We start from the raw sequence: 8,055 nt of genomic DNA, 5'->3' as shown, positions 1-8,055 counted from the left end.
GCTGTCTGCTATGTAGTCGCTCTTGTGTCTGTTATATCCAAGTGGCTGTTGATGTAGTGACTCTCTCTCCTTTAGTAAGTCCAAGCTGTCTGCTGATAGTCCTCTCTCTCTCTCTCTCTCTGTTAGTAATCCAAGCTGGCTGCGTGTTGTAGTCCTCTCTCCGCTCTGTCTGTAGTATCCAAGCTGTCTGCTGATGTAGTCCTCCCTCTCTCTGTTAGGAATCCAGCTGGTGCTGATGTAGTCCTCTCTCTCTATGTAGTAATCCAAGCTGGCTGCTGATGTAGGCTTTCTCTGTCGCTTAGTATCAAGCTGTCTGCTGGTGTAGTTCCTCTCTGGTCTGTTAGTAATCCAAGCTGGGGTGCTGATGTAGCGCTCAACATGTTCCTCTCTCTTCCAGACTGAGATTGCTAAACGGCTCAACGCAATTCTCGCACAGGTCATGCCTTTTCTGTCCAAGAGGTGGTGCCACACTCCATACTATGCTGTCTTACATAAACACTTCTGTGTCCCATGGTGTGTAGCTGTTGAATAGAGCCTATTTTCAGCCCTTATTATTGAAGCTTATCCCTGTTCATTGTTAGGTTTTGATTAGTTACCAAGATGAGTCTAATTCTGTCTTATAAATCGTGCTATGAAACAGGCTCTATAACCATCGAGACTTGCTGTACAGTGGCCTAGCTAAAGGTTGGCTAAACTGGTCTCTGTGTTTTCCCAACAGCACCAGCAGCAGGTTGCTAGGCTGTTGAGCGGCCAAGCAGGTCACGATGACTGAGCTCATGCCATACATCGGGGTCACGTGGACTTCCCATATGCCTCTCACCGTGTGACCCTCTTACTTCTTCATTCAGCCAGAGACGGGGGATCCTGCATGTACGGAGGGGACGCGTAATCCACTAGATTACTGTCTCAACTCTCATTCACAAAGATTAGGCCCATCTGTTAGATCTCTCTCTCGTTCAAAGTACCTAATGTTGTGTTATTAATAGTATTATATATATATAGCCCAGTGTGGAGTTGGTAGCTAGGTAGAAGATGTTACACTAGTAGTAGTCAGACCCGGTTTTCCCAGACACTGTTCCGGCCGTCCCCCAGCACTACACAGCTGACTCAAATAACACTCATTTTGAATTCGTGATGGCAAAACAAAACGTGCACCGGGGGGGGGAAGAGATCGAGTTTTGGAACTGATGTAGACGGCATGGTTACTGTAATGTCCTTGGTAGAGGACTGATACCTTAGGTCTGATTGTAATACCCTGGTAGAGGGTGATTACTGGTTGAATACCTGGTAGAGGATGGTTACTGTTAGATACCCTGGTAAGGATGGTTACTGTAGATACTGGTAGGGATGTTACTTTAATGTCCTGGTAGGGATGGTTATGTAGTCTTACATCTGGTAATACCTGGTAGAGGATGGTTACTGTTAACCTGGTAGAGAGGTACTGTAGTCCTGGTGGGGATGGTACTGCTAGTACCCTGGTAGAGGAGGTTATGTAGTGTCTGGTAGGATGGCTTACGTGTAAGACCTGTAGGCAGGTACTGTAGTGTTGGTGGGATGGTTACTGTAATTACCGGGAGAGGATGGTTACTGTAATACCCTGGTATGGGGATGGTTACTGTAGTGTCTGGTAGGATGGTTACTGTAAGTGCTGTAGGGATGGTATGTGTGAGACTGTGATTACTTTCCTTGGTAGGGTGGGGTTACAGACTGTAGCTGTCTTGGTAGGGATATGTTACTGTAGTGTCCTGCGGTAGGGATGGTTTACTGGTAGTGTTCCTGGTAGGGGATGGGTACGTAGTGTCCTGGTAGGGGATGGTTACTTAGTGTGTCTGGCAGGGGGGATGGTTACTGTAGTGTCTGGTAGGGGATGGTTACTGTAGTGTTCCCTGTAGGGATGGTTACTGTAGTGTCCTGGTAGGGATGGTTCTTGTAGTGTCTGTGGTAGAGGATTCCTGTATCGTGTAGGTGTCTGGTAGGGTTATGGTTCTTGTGGTTCCTGTACGGGTGTCGCTTATTGGTAGGGATGCATTACCTGTAGTGTCCTGTACGGGATGTTACTGTGAGTGTCCTGGTAGGGTAGTCTTGGGAGGGGTGCACTAGCCTTGCACACTATGTCACCACCATACCCCTCCACGGGCAGCTTGCCTCTGTCACCATGGTTTTCATTATGAGTTGAGTACCTTATGTGATGCACTGTCTATATTGATTTACCAGTTTACCATGGTGGTTTTGATTCATTATCTTCAATTATACATACGTTGACGGTGATACATACTATCCACTGGTCAGCAGTGTGTCGGTCAGTCAGCAATGAGTCCTCAGGGGCCCCCCTGCAATGCTGAGAGAGTGCTGGTGTTGTGGGAACTGAGAGAGATGGCTGTGTTGTTGTGAACTGAGAGAGTGGCTGGTGTTGGTTGTGAACTGAGAGGTGGTGTGTTGGTTTGAACTGAGAGTGCTGGTGTTGGTGTGACTAGATGGCTGGTGTGGTTGTGAACTGAGAAGTGGCTGTGTTGGTTGTGAACTGAGAGAGTGTGGCTGTGGTTGGTTGTGAATGAGAGAGTGGCTGTGTTGGTTGCTGAACTGAGAGAGTGGCTGGTGTTGGTTGTGAACTGAGAGAGTGGCTGTGAAGGACTGTGACTGTAGAGAGTGGCTGGTGGTGGTTGTGAACTGAGAGAGTGGTTGTGAACTGAGGAGGTGGCTGGTGGTGTGTTGTGAACTGAGAGAGTTGGCTGGTGGTGGTTGTGACCTGAGAGAGTGGCTGTGTTGGTTGTGAATGAGGAGTGGCTGGTGTGGTTGTGAACTGAGAGAGTGGCTGGTGGTGGTTGTGAACTGAGAGTGGCTGTGTTGGTTGACTGAGGATGTGCTGGTGGTGGTTTTTGAACTGAGAGAGTGGCGTGGTTGGTTGTGAACTGAGAGGTGGCTGGTGGGTGTTGTTGAATGAGAGGAGGTGGTTTGTGAACTGATGAGAGTGGCTGGTGTGGTTGTGAACTGAGAGAGTGGGGGGTGGTGGTTGTGAACTGAGAGAGTGGTGGTGTTTGTGAATGAGAGAGTGGTGTGGTGTTGTAACGTAGAGAGGTGGCTGGTGTTGGTTGTGAACGAGAGAGTGGCTGGTGTGGTTGTGAACTAGAGAGTGGCTGTGTTGGTTGTGAACTGAGAGGATGGCTGGTGTTGGTGTGACACTGAGAAGGTGGCTGGTTGGTCGGGATGTGACCTGAGAGAGTGGCTGGTGTGGTTGTGGACTGAGAGAGTGGCTGGTGTTGGTTGTTGAACTGAGAGAGTCGGTGGTGTTGGTTGTGAACTGAGAGAGTGGCTGGTGTTGGTTGGATCTGATAGAGAGTGGGGGGTGTTTGGTGTGAACTGAGAGTGGGGAGTGAGTGGCTGGTGGTGGTTGTGAACTGAGATGTTCACAGGAGAGGTACGTAAGACCTGGCTGAGATTAGAGCGGTAACAGATCAGATCAGGGAGCTTTGCTCTGATCCACTTGCCAGTAAGGATGTTTTATTGGTAAGGAGCTCCAGCCAGTGCAGTCTCATCGCTACCTCTCAGCCTTTTATTCTCTACAGGCTCACCAGTAGTGTCTGAAGCTGAGATTACACTTACTGTTATAGCCTCTCCCACCCCCCGCACACACACACCATTTAGAGCTCTATGAGAAACTAGGCTATAGAACTTAACCATGTTGGGCTGTATGCTAATAAGCTTTCACCTAGTATCCTTACCGAAAGTCAAAGCTCTCCTCATCCACTATTGATCTATTCCAGTCGGGCACACCTGATCCGTTAACCAAGGGCCTGCTGATGAGTGTGGTGTTCTAGGGAGCAGTCAGATCCATCTGGGACTGAACACTCTGAAATGATAACACCTCGTCTTCCTAAGTTCTAGAACATCTTTGTTCCTTCCGCCCTATTATATAAACTACATGCTAGCTGTTTTACTAGTTGAGCTAGATGACCCCTAGCTGTCCGTAGCTATCCTGAAGCCGCTTAGCGGTCGCTATCTGCCCCTAGCTGTCGTAGCTATTACTGAGGCCTTGCGGTTAGCTAGCTGACCCCTAGCTGTCCTAGCTATCCTGAAGCCCTAGCGGTTTGCTGCTGAGCCCTGAGCTGCCGTAGCTATCTGAAGCCTTAGCGGTAGCTAGCTGACCCCAGCTGCATAGCTATCCTGAAAGCCCTTAGCGGTTAGCTAGCTGACCCCCTAGCTGCAGTAGCTATCCTGAGCCTTAGCGGTTAGCTAGCTGACCCCTAGCTGCCAGAGTAGCATATCCTGAAGCCTTAGCGGTTAGCTAGCTGACCCCCAGCTGCCAGTTAGCTATCCTGAAGCCTTAGCGCCTTAGCTGACAGTTAGCCAGCCCATAGGTGGGTCAAGCGGCCGGAGGCAGATACTTGAATTCAATTAAGGCAATGAGCCACAGACTGTGTCCCCCGTTCAAGTAATTACTTCTTCCTCCCTCCCACCACCACCAGGCAGTTTAATTTGACTGTCCAGCGGACAGACAGACAGAACGCCTTTGCCATTAAGCAGGGCAGGCTGTTGAGCTCGGCAACTTGGCACACATACACACAACACTATGAAACAGCTTTATTTGTTGGAGGAAGAGATGGCAGGAAATTCAATCTCCATGCTGCCACTGGTGGGGGAGAGAGCAAGGGATAGAGGGATGGAAGAAGGGAGTCATAAATATCTGACGGTAATCAGAAGCCAGCAGGGTTTGCTAGTTGATGTGTGTGTCTGACTAAACTATGTCCAGTGTCAAACGGAGGCACATACACATCACACCACAAACTTCTATCAGAGGGGAACTAAATTGACAGAAGTGTACCACTTAACCCTGTTTTCTTTAAACCTAAGGGACTCAACCTAGGTCTATCTTTACACTGAGGGACTCAACTATGTCATCTTTACACTGGGCGACTAACTGGTCATCTTTACAGGAGGGCTCAACTAGGTCATCTTTACACTGAAGGACTCAACTAGGTTCTCTTCACTGAGGACTCACTAGGTTTCTTTACACTGAGGGACTCAACTAGGTCATCTTTACACTGAGGGACTCATAGGTCATCTTTACACTGAGGGACTCAACTAGGATCTACACTGAGGACTCAAGTATCTTTACACTGAGGACTCAATCAGGTCATCTTTACACTGGGGACAGACATGCGAGTAATTTGTCTGAGAAGAGATCCATAGACTTAACTCGCGCTGATGAGAGAGACGTGGTGTATATATATATTATATACACATACAAGTATAGTTGGACACCTTCAAATCAGTGGATTCGGCTATTTCAGCCACACCTGTTACCACCTGTTAGGTGTATAAAACGCATGCAGCCATGCAATCTCCATAGACCAAACATTGTCAGTAGAATGGCCTTACTAAGAGGCTCGTGACTTCAACGTGTCACTGTCATAGGATGCCACCTTTCAACAAGTCAGTTGGTTTAATTTCTGCCCTGCTATAGCTGCCCTTGGTCACTGTAGTGCTGTATTGTGGAGTGGAAAGTCTTAGGAGCAACAAAGGCTCAGCGCGAGGGGAAGGCCACACAACTCACAGAATGGACCGCACGGCCTGTAGAGCGTAAATCGTCTGTCCTCGGTGCAACACTCACTGCAGAGTTCCAAACTGCCTCTGGAAGCAACTTCAGCACAATAACTGTTTGTTGGGAGCTTCATAAAATGGGTTTCATGGCCGAGCAGCCGCACACACCTAAGATCAACATTCGCAGTGCAAGCATCAGCTGAGTGGTGTAAAAGTGCCGCCATTGGACTCTGGAGAATTGGAAATTGATCACGCTTTACCATTTGGCAGTCTGATGGACGAATCTGTATTGGCAGATTCCAGGAGAACGCTACCTGCCGATGCGTAGCTACCAATGTAAAGGTCGATGGAGGAGGAATAATGGTCTGGGTCTGTTTTAGGTTCAGGCCCTTGGTTCAGTGAAGGAAATCAATTGCTACATCATACAATGACATTCTAGCGTCTGTGTTCCAATTTTTTGGCAACACTTTGGAGAGTCCTTTCCTGTTCAGCATGACAATGCCCCCATGCAGAATGGTTCGTCAAGATTGGTGTGGATAACTTGAGCAACACACTCACCACACCAGTCCTCCAGAAAGGGTGCGACCCACACACACACACACCACGCGCACCTGACCGAATCACCCGGACCGGTCAGATTTCTTTTCCAGGTCAGTCAGTCTCCCTCCCCAGGCCGTGTTATCTCGGAGATATACTACCTGCTAATCTGTCCTCTCCCAGGCACAGAGTGACCTGAGAGAGAGGACGCTCCAATAACAACTATTCCAACGGGCTGACAACCCCCAACACACACTGCATTCCTGACAGTTTGTATACAAACTGTTTATAATGGTTCCTACAGTCATATAGCTCTGCACAAAACAGTTTACCACTGTTCCCATTGTGTTCATAACACAGGTGCCTAATCTAGCTCTCCAGACAACCAGCACGTTTGGTGTACAAACAGTTTTGCAATGATGTTCTCAGAACTTTAACCCATTCCAAGTAATCACGGATCTGGTCAATGTTAATCTTACAAGTAGACAACTAGGTGCCCATTTTAATTTAGGTAGTGTGTGTGAAGCTACTAGCTTTTTAGCAACACCTTGTTCTTAGATAAGGTTTAACAGGACAGGATGAAGTTACCCCCAGACACTGATCTAAGACCAGTTTAGCAATGTTTCAAAGTTTCCACCCCAATGGTTAAAGTCGGGATTTGGGCAGGGAAAGCTGATCCTAGATTTGTACCTAAGGGCAACATCAATGGTTAACAGATGGGTTACTGTTGGTGTTTTGCATATCTGATCTAGTAAACCCTATGTAAATGGTCATCTGTTGGACACCGGACACACGATGCATGTAAAACACGTATTACAGCGCCCGTTTTGTTGTTGTTCTTGGCCAAACATTTGCTATTTGGAGGAACCACTCGCTCACTTTGCATGTTTTTATTTGCTGCAGATTTGAGTGTCAAATTCACATTTCCATTTGGTTTGAGTGTGCCCCTTTTTCCACACAGAGGSCATTTGTCTGCAGTCACATTGGCTCAAACCTCTGTGTAGTACCTCATTATTTACATATTAGATGTCTCYTAGATATGGCTTTGGTTTCCATCTAGGTGGAGCGTAGCAAACTGGCTAAATGGACACTACATAGTCTGTAAAGAATACAGCAATTAGACTGATTTTAAGACCAGACTTTTATTTTGCCCTATACGTCAGTATGTGTAGGCCTATCCCTCTATTTAATGAGTATTTTWAATATTTTTTACATGTATTTTTCTACTCAACACCTGAACTAATTAATACACGCCACTGTGTGACATAAGAACCTCAGCCATTGCAGGTACCTCAGCCCCCTTGAAGGACTCTCATACTGCTGACCAACGATGTGTTCTCACACTTCATTTCACTTTGGACATTGTGTTATCGTAGCCTTACCACTCAAACTGTACTGCATTGCATGCACCTGTGGTTAGCCTCCTAGCATTAGCAAGCATGGAGCTATAGCTAGCATTAGCAAGCATGTAGCTATAGCTAGCATTAGCAAGCATGGAGCTATAGCTAGCATTAGCAAGCATGGAAGCATTGGAGCTATATGCTAGGCGAGTTAGCAAGGCATAGGATGCTATAAGCTAGCATTGGCAAGTCGCAATGGAGCTAGAAGCTAACATTTAGCAAGCATGGAGCTTAAAAGCATAAGCATTAAGCAAGCAATAGGAGCTAAAGCTAACATTTAGCAAGTCAATGAAGCTAATAGCAAGCCATATAGCAAGCTATAGGGAGCTAGTAGCTAGCATTAAGTAACTGGAAGCTATGATCTAAGGGAAGTCCTCAAGTCTGCGTACTTCTTTACGCGTCCTCGTCTCCGTCGTCCCTTAAAACCTGCCTTGGAGATGCAAAGCCAGAGGTCCCTCCCCTCTGAACCTCGTCCTCAATGGGTTTTGAGAAGGAAGAGAGCGACTTGAGTGCTGCAATTGAGATCTTCCCTAGGGCCACAAGCTACCTCCTCTTACCACCTTCTTTTTGCTTTGACTCC

The 8,055-nt window shown here is 47.3% G+C and overlaps 1 long non-coding RNA gene and 1 pseudogene across 2 annotated transcripts; both read left to right on the top strand.

Moving 5' to 3' along the window:
• The first annotated feature begins 718 nt into the window (after window positions 1-718).
• The window catches only part of LOC112077451 (transducin-like enhancer protein 3-B), a 33,069-nt pseudogene continuing 25,732 nt past the window's right edge, over window positions 719-8,055 (top strand).
• On the top strand, window positions 2,382-3,610 carry LOC139026371 (uncharacterized). Of its 2 annotated transcripts, none has more exons than XR_011478145.1 (3): window positions 2,382-2,428; window positions 2,559-2,675; window positions 3,076-3,610. It is a non-coding gene; the product is annotated as an uncharacterized lncRNA (long non-coding RNA). The 2 variants fall into 2 exon arrangements; XR_011478146.1 differs by having other exon boundaries at window positions 2,500-2,675.

The sequence above is a fragment of the Salvelinus sp. IW2-2015 genome, unplaced genomic scaffold (genome assembly GCF_002910315.2).
Source record: "Salvelinus sp. IW2-2015 unplaced genomic scaffold, ASM291031v2 Un_scaffold4579, whole genome shotgun sequence".
NCBI lineage: Eukaryota > Metazoa > Chordata > Actinopteri > Salmoniformes > Salmonidae > Salvelinus > Salvelinus sp. IW2-2015.
This window is presented reverse-complemented; position numbering and strand designations above follow the sequence as displayed.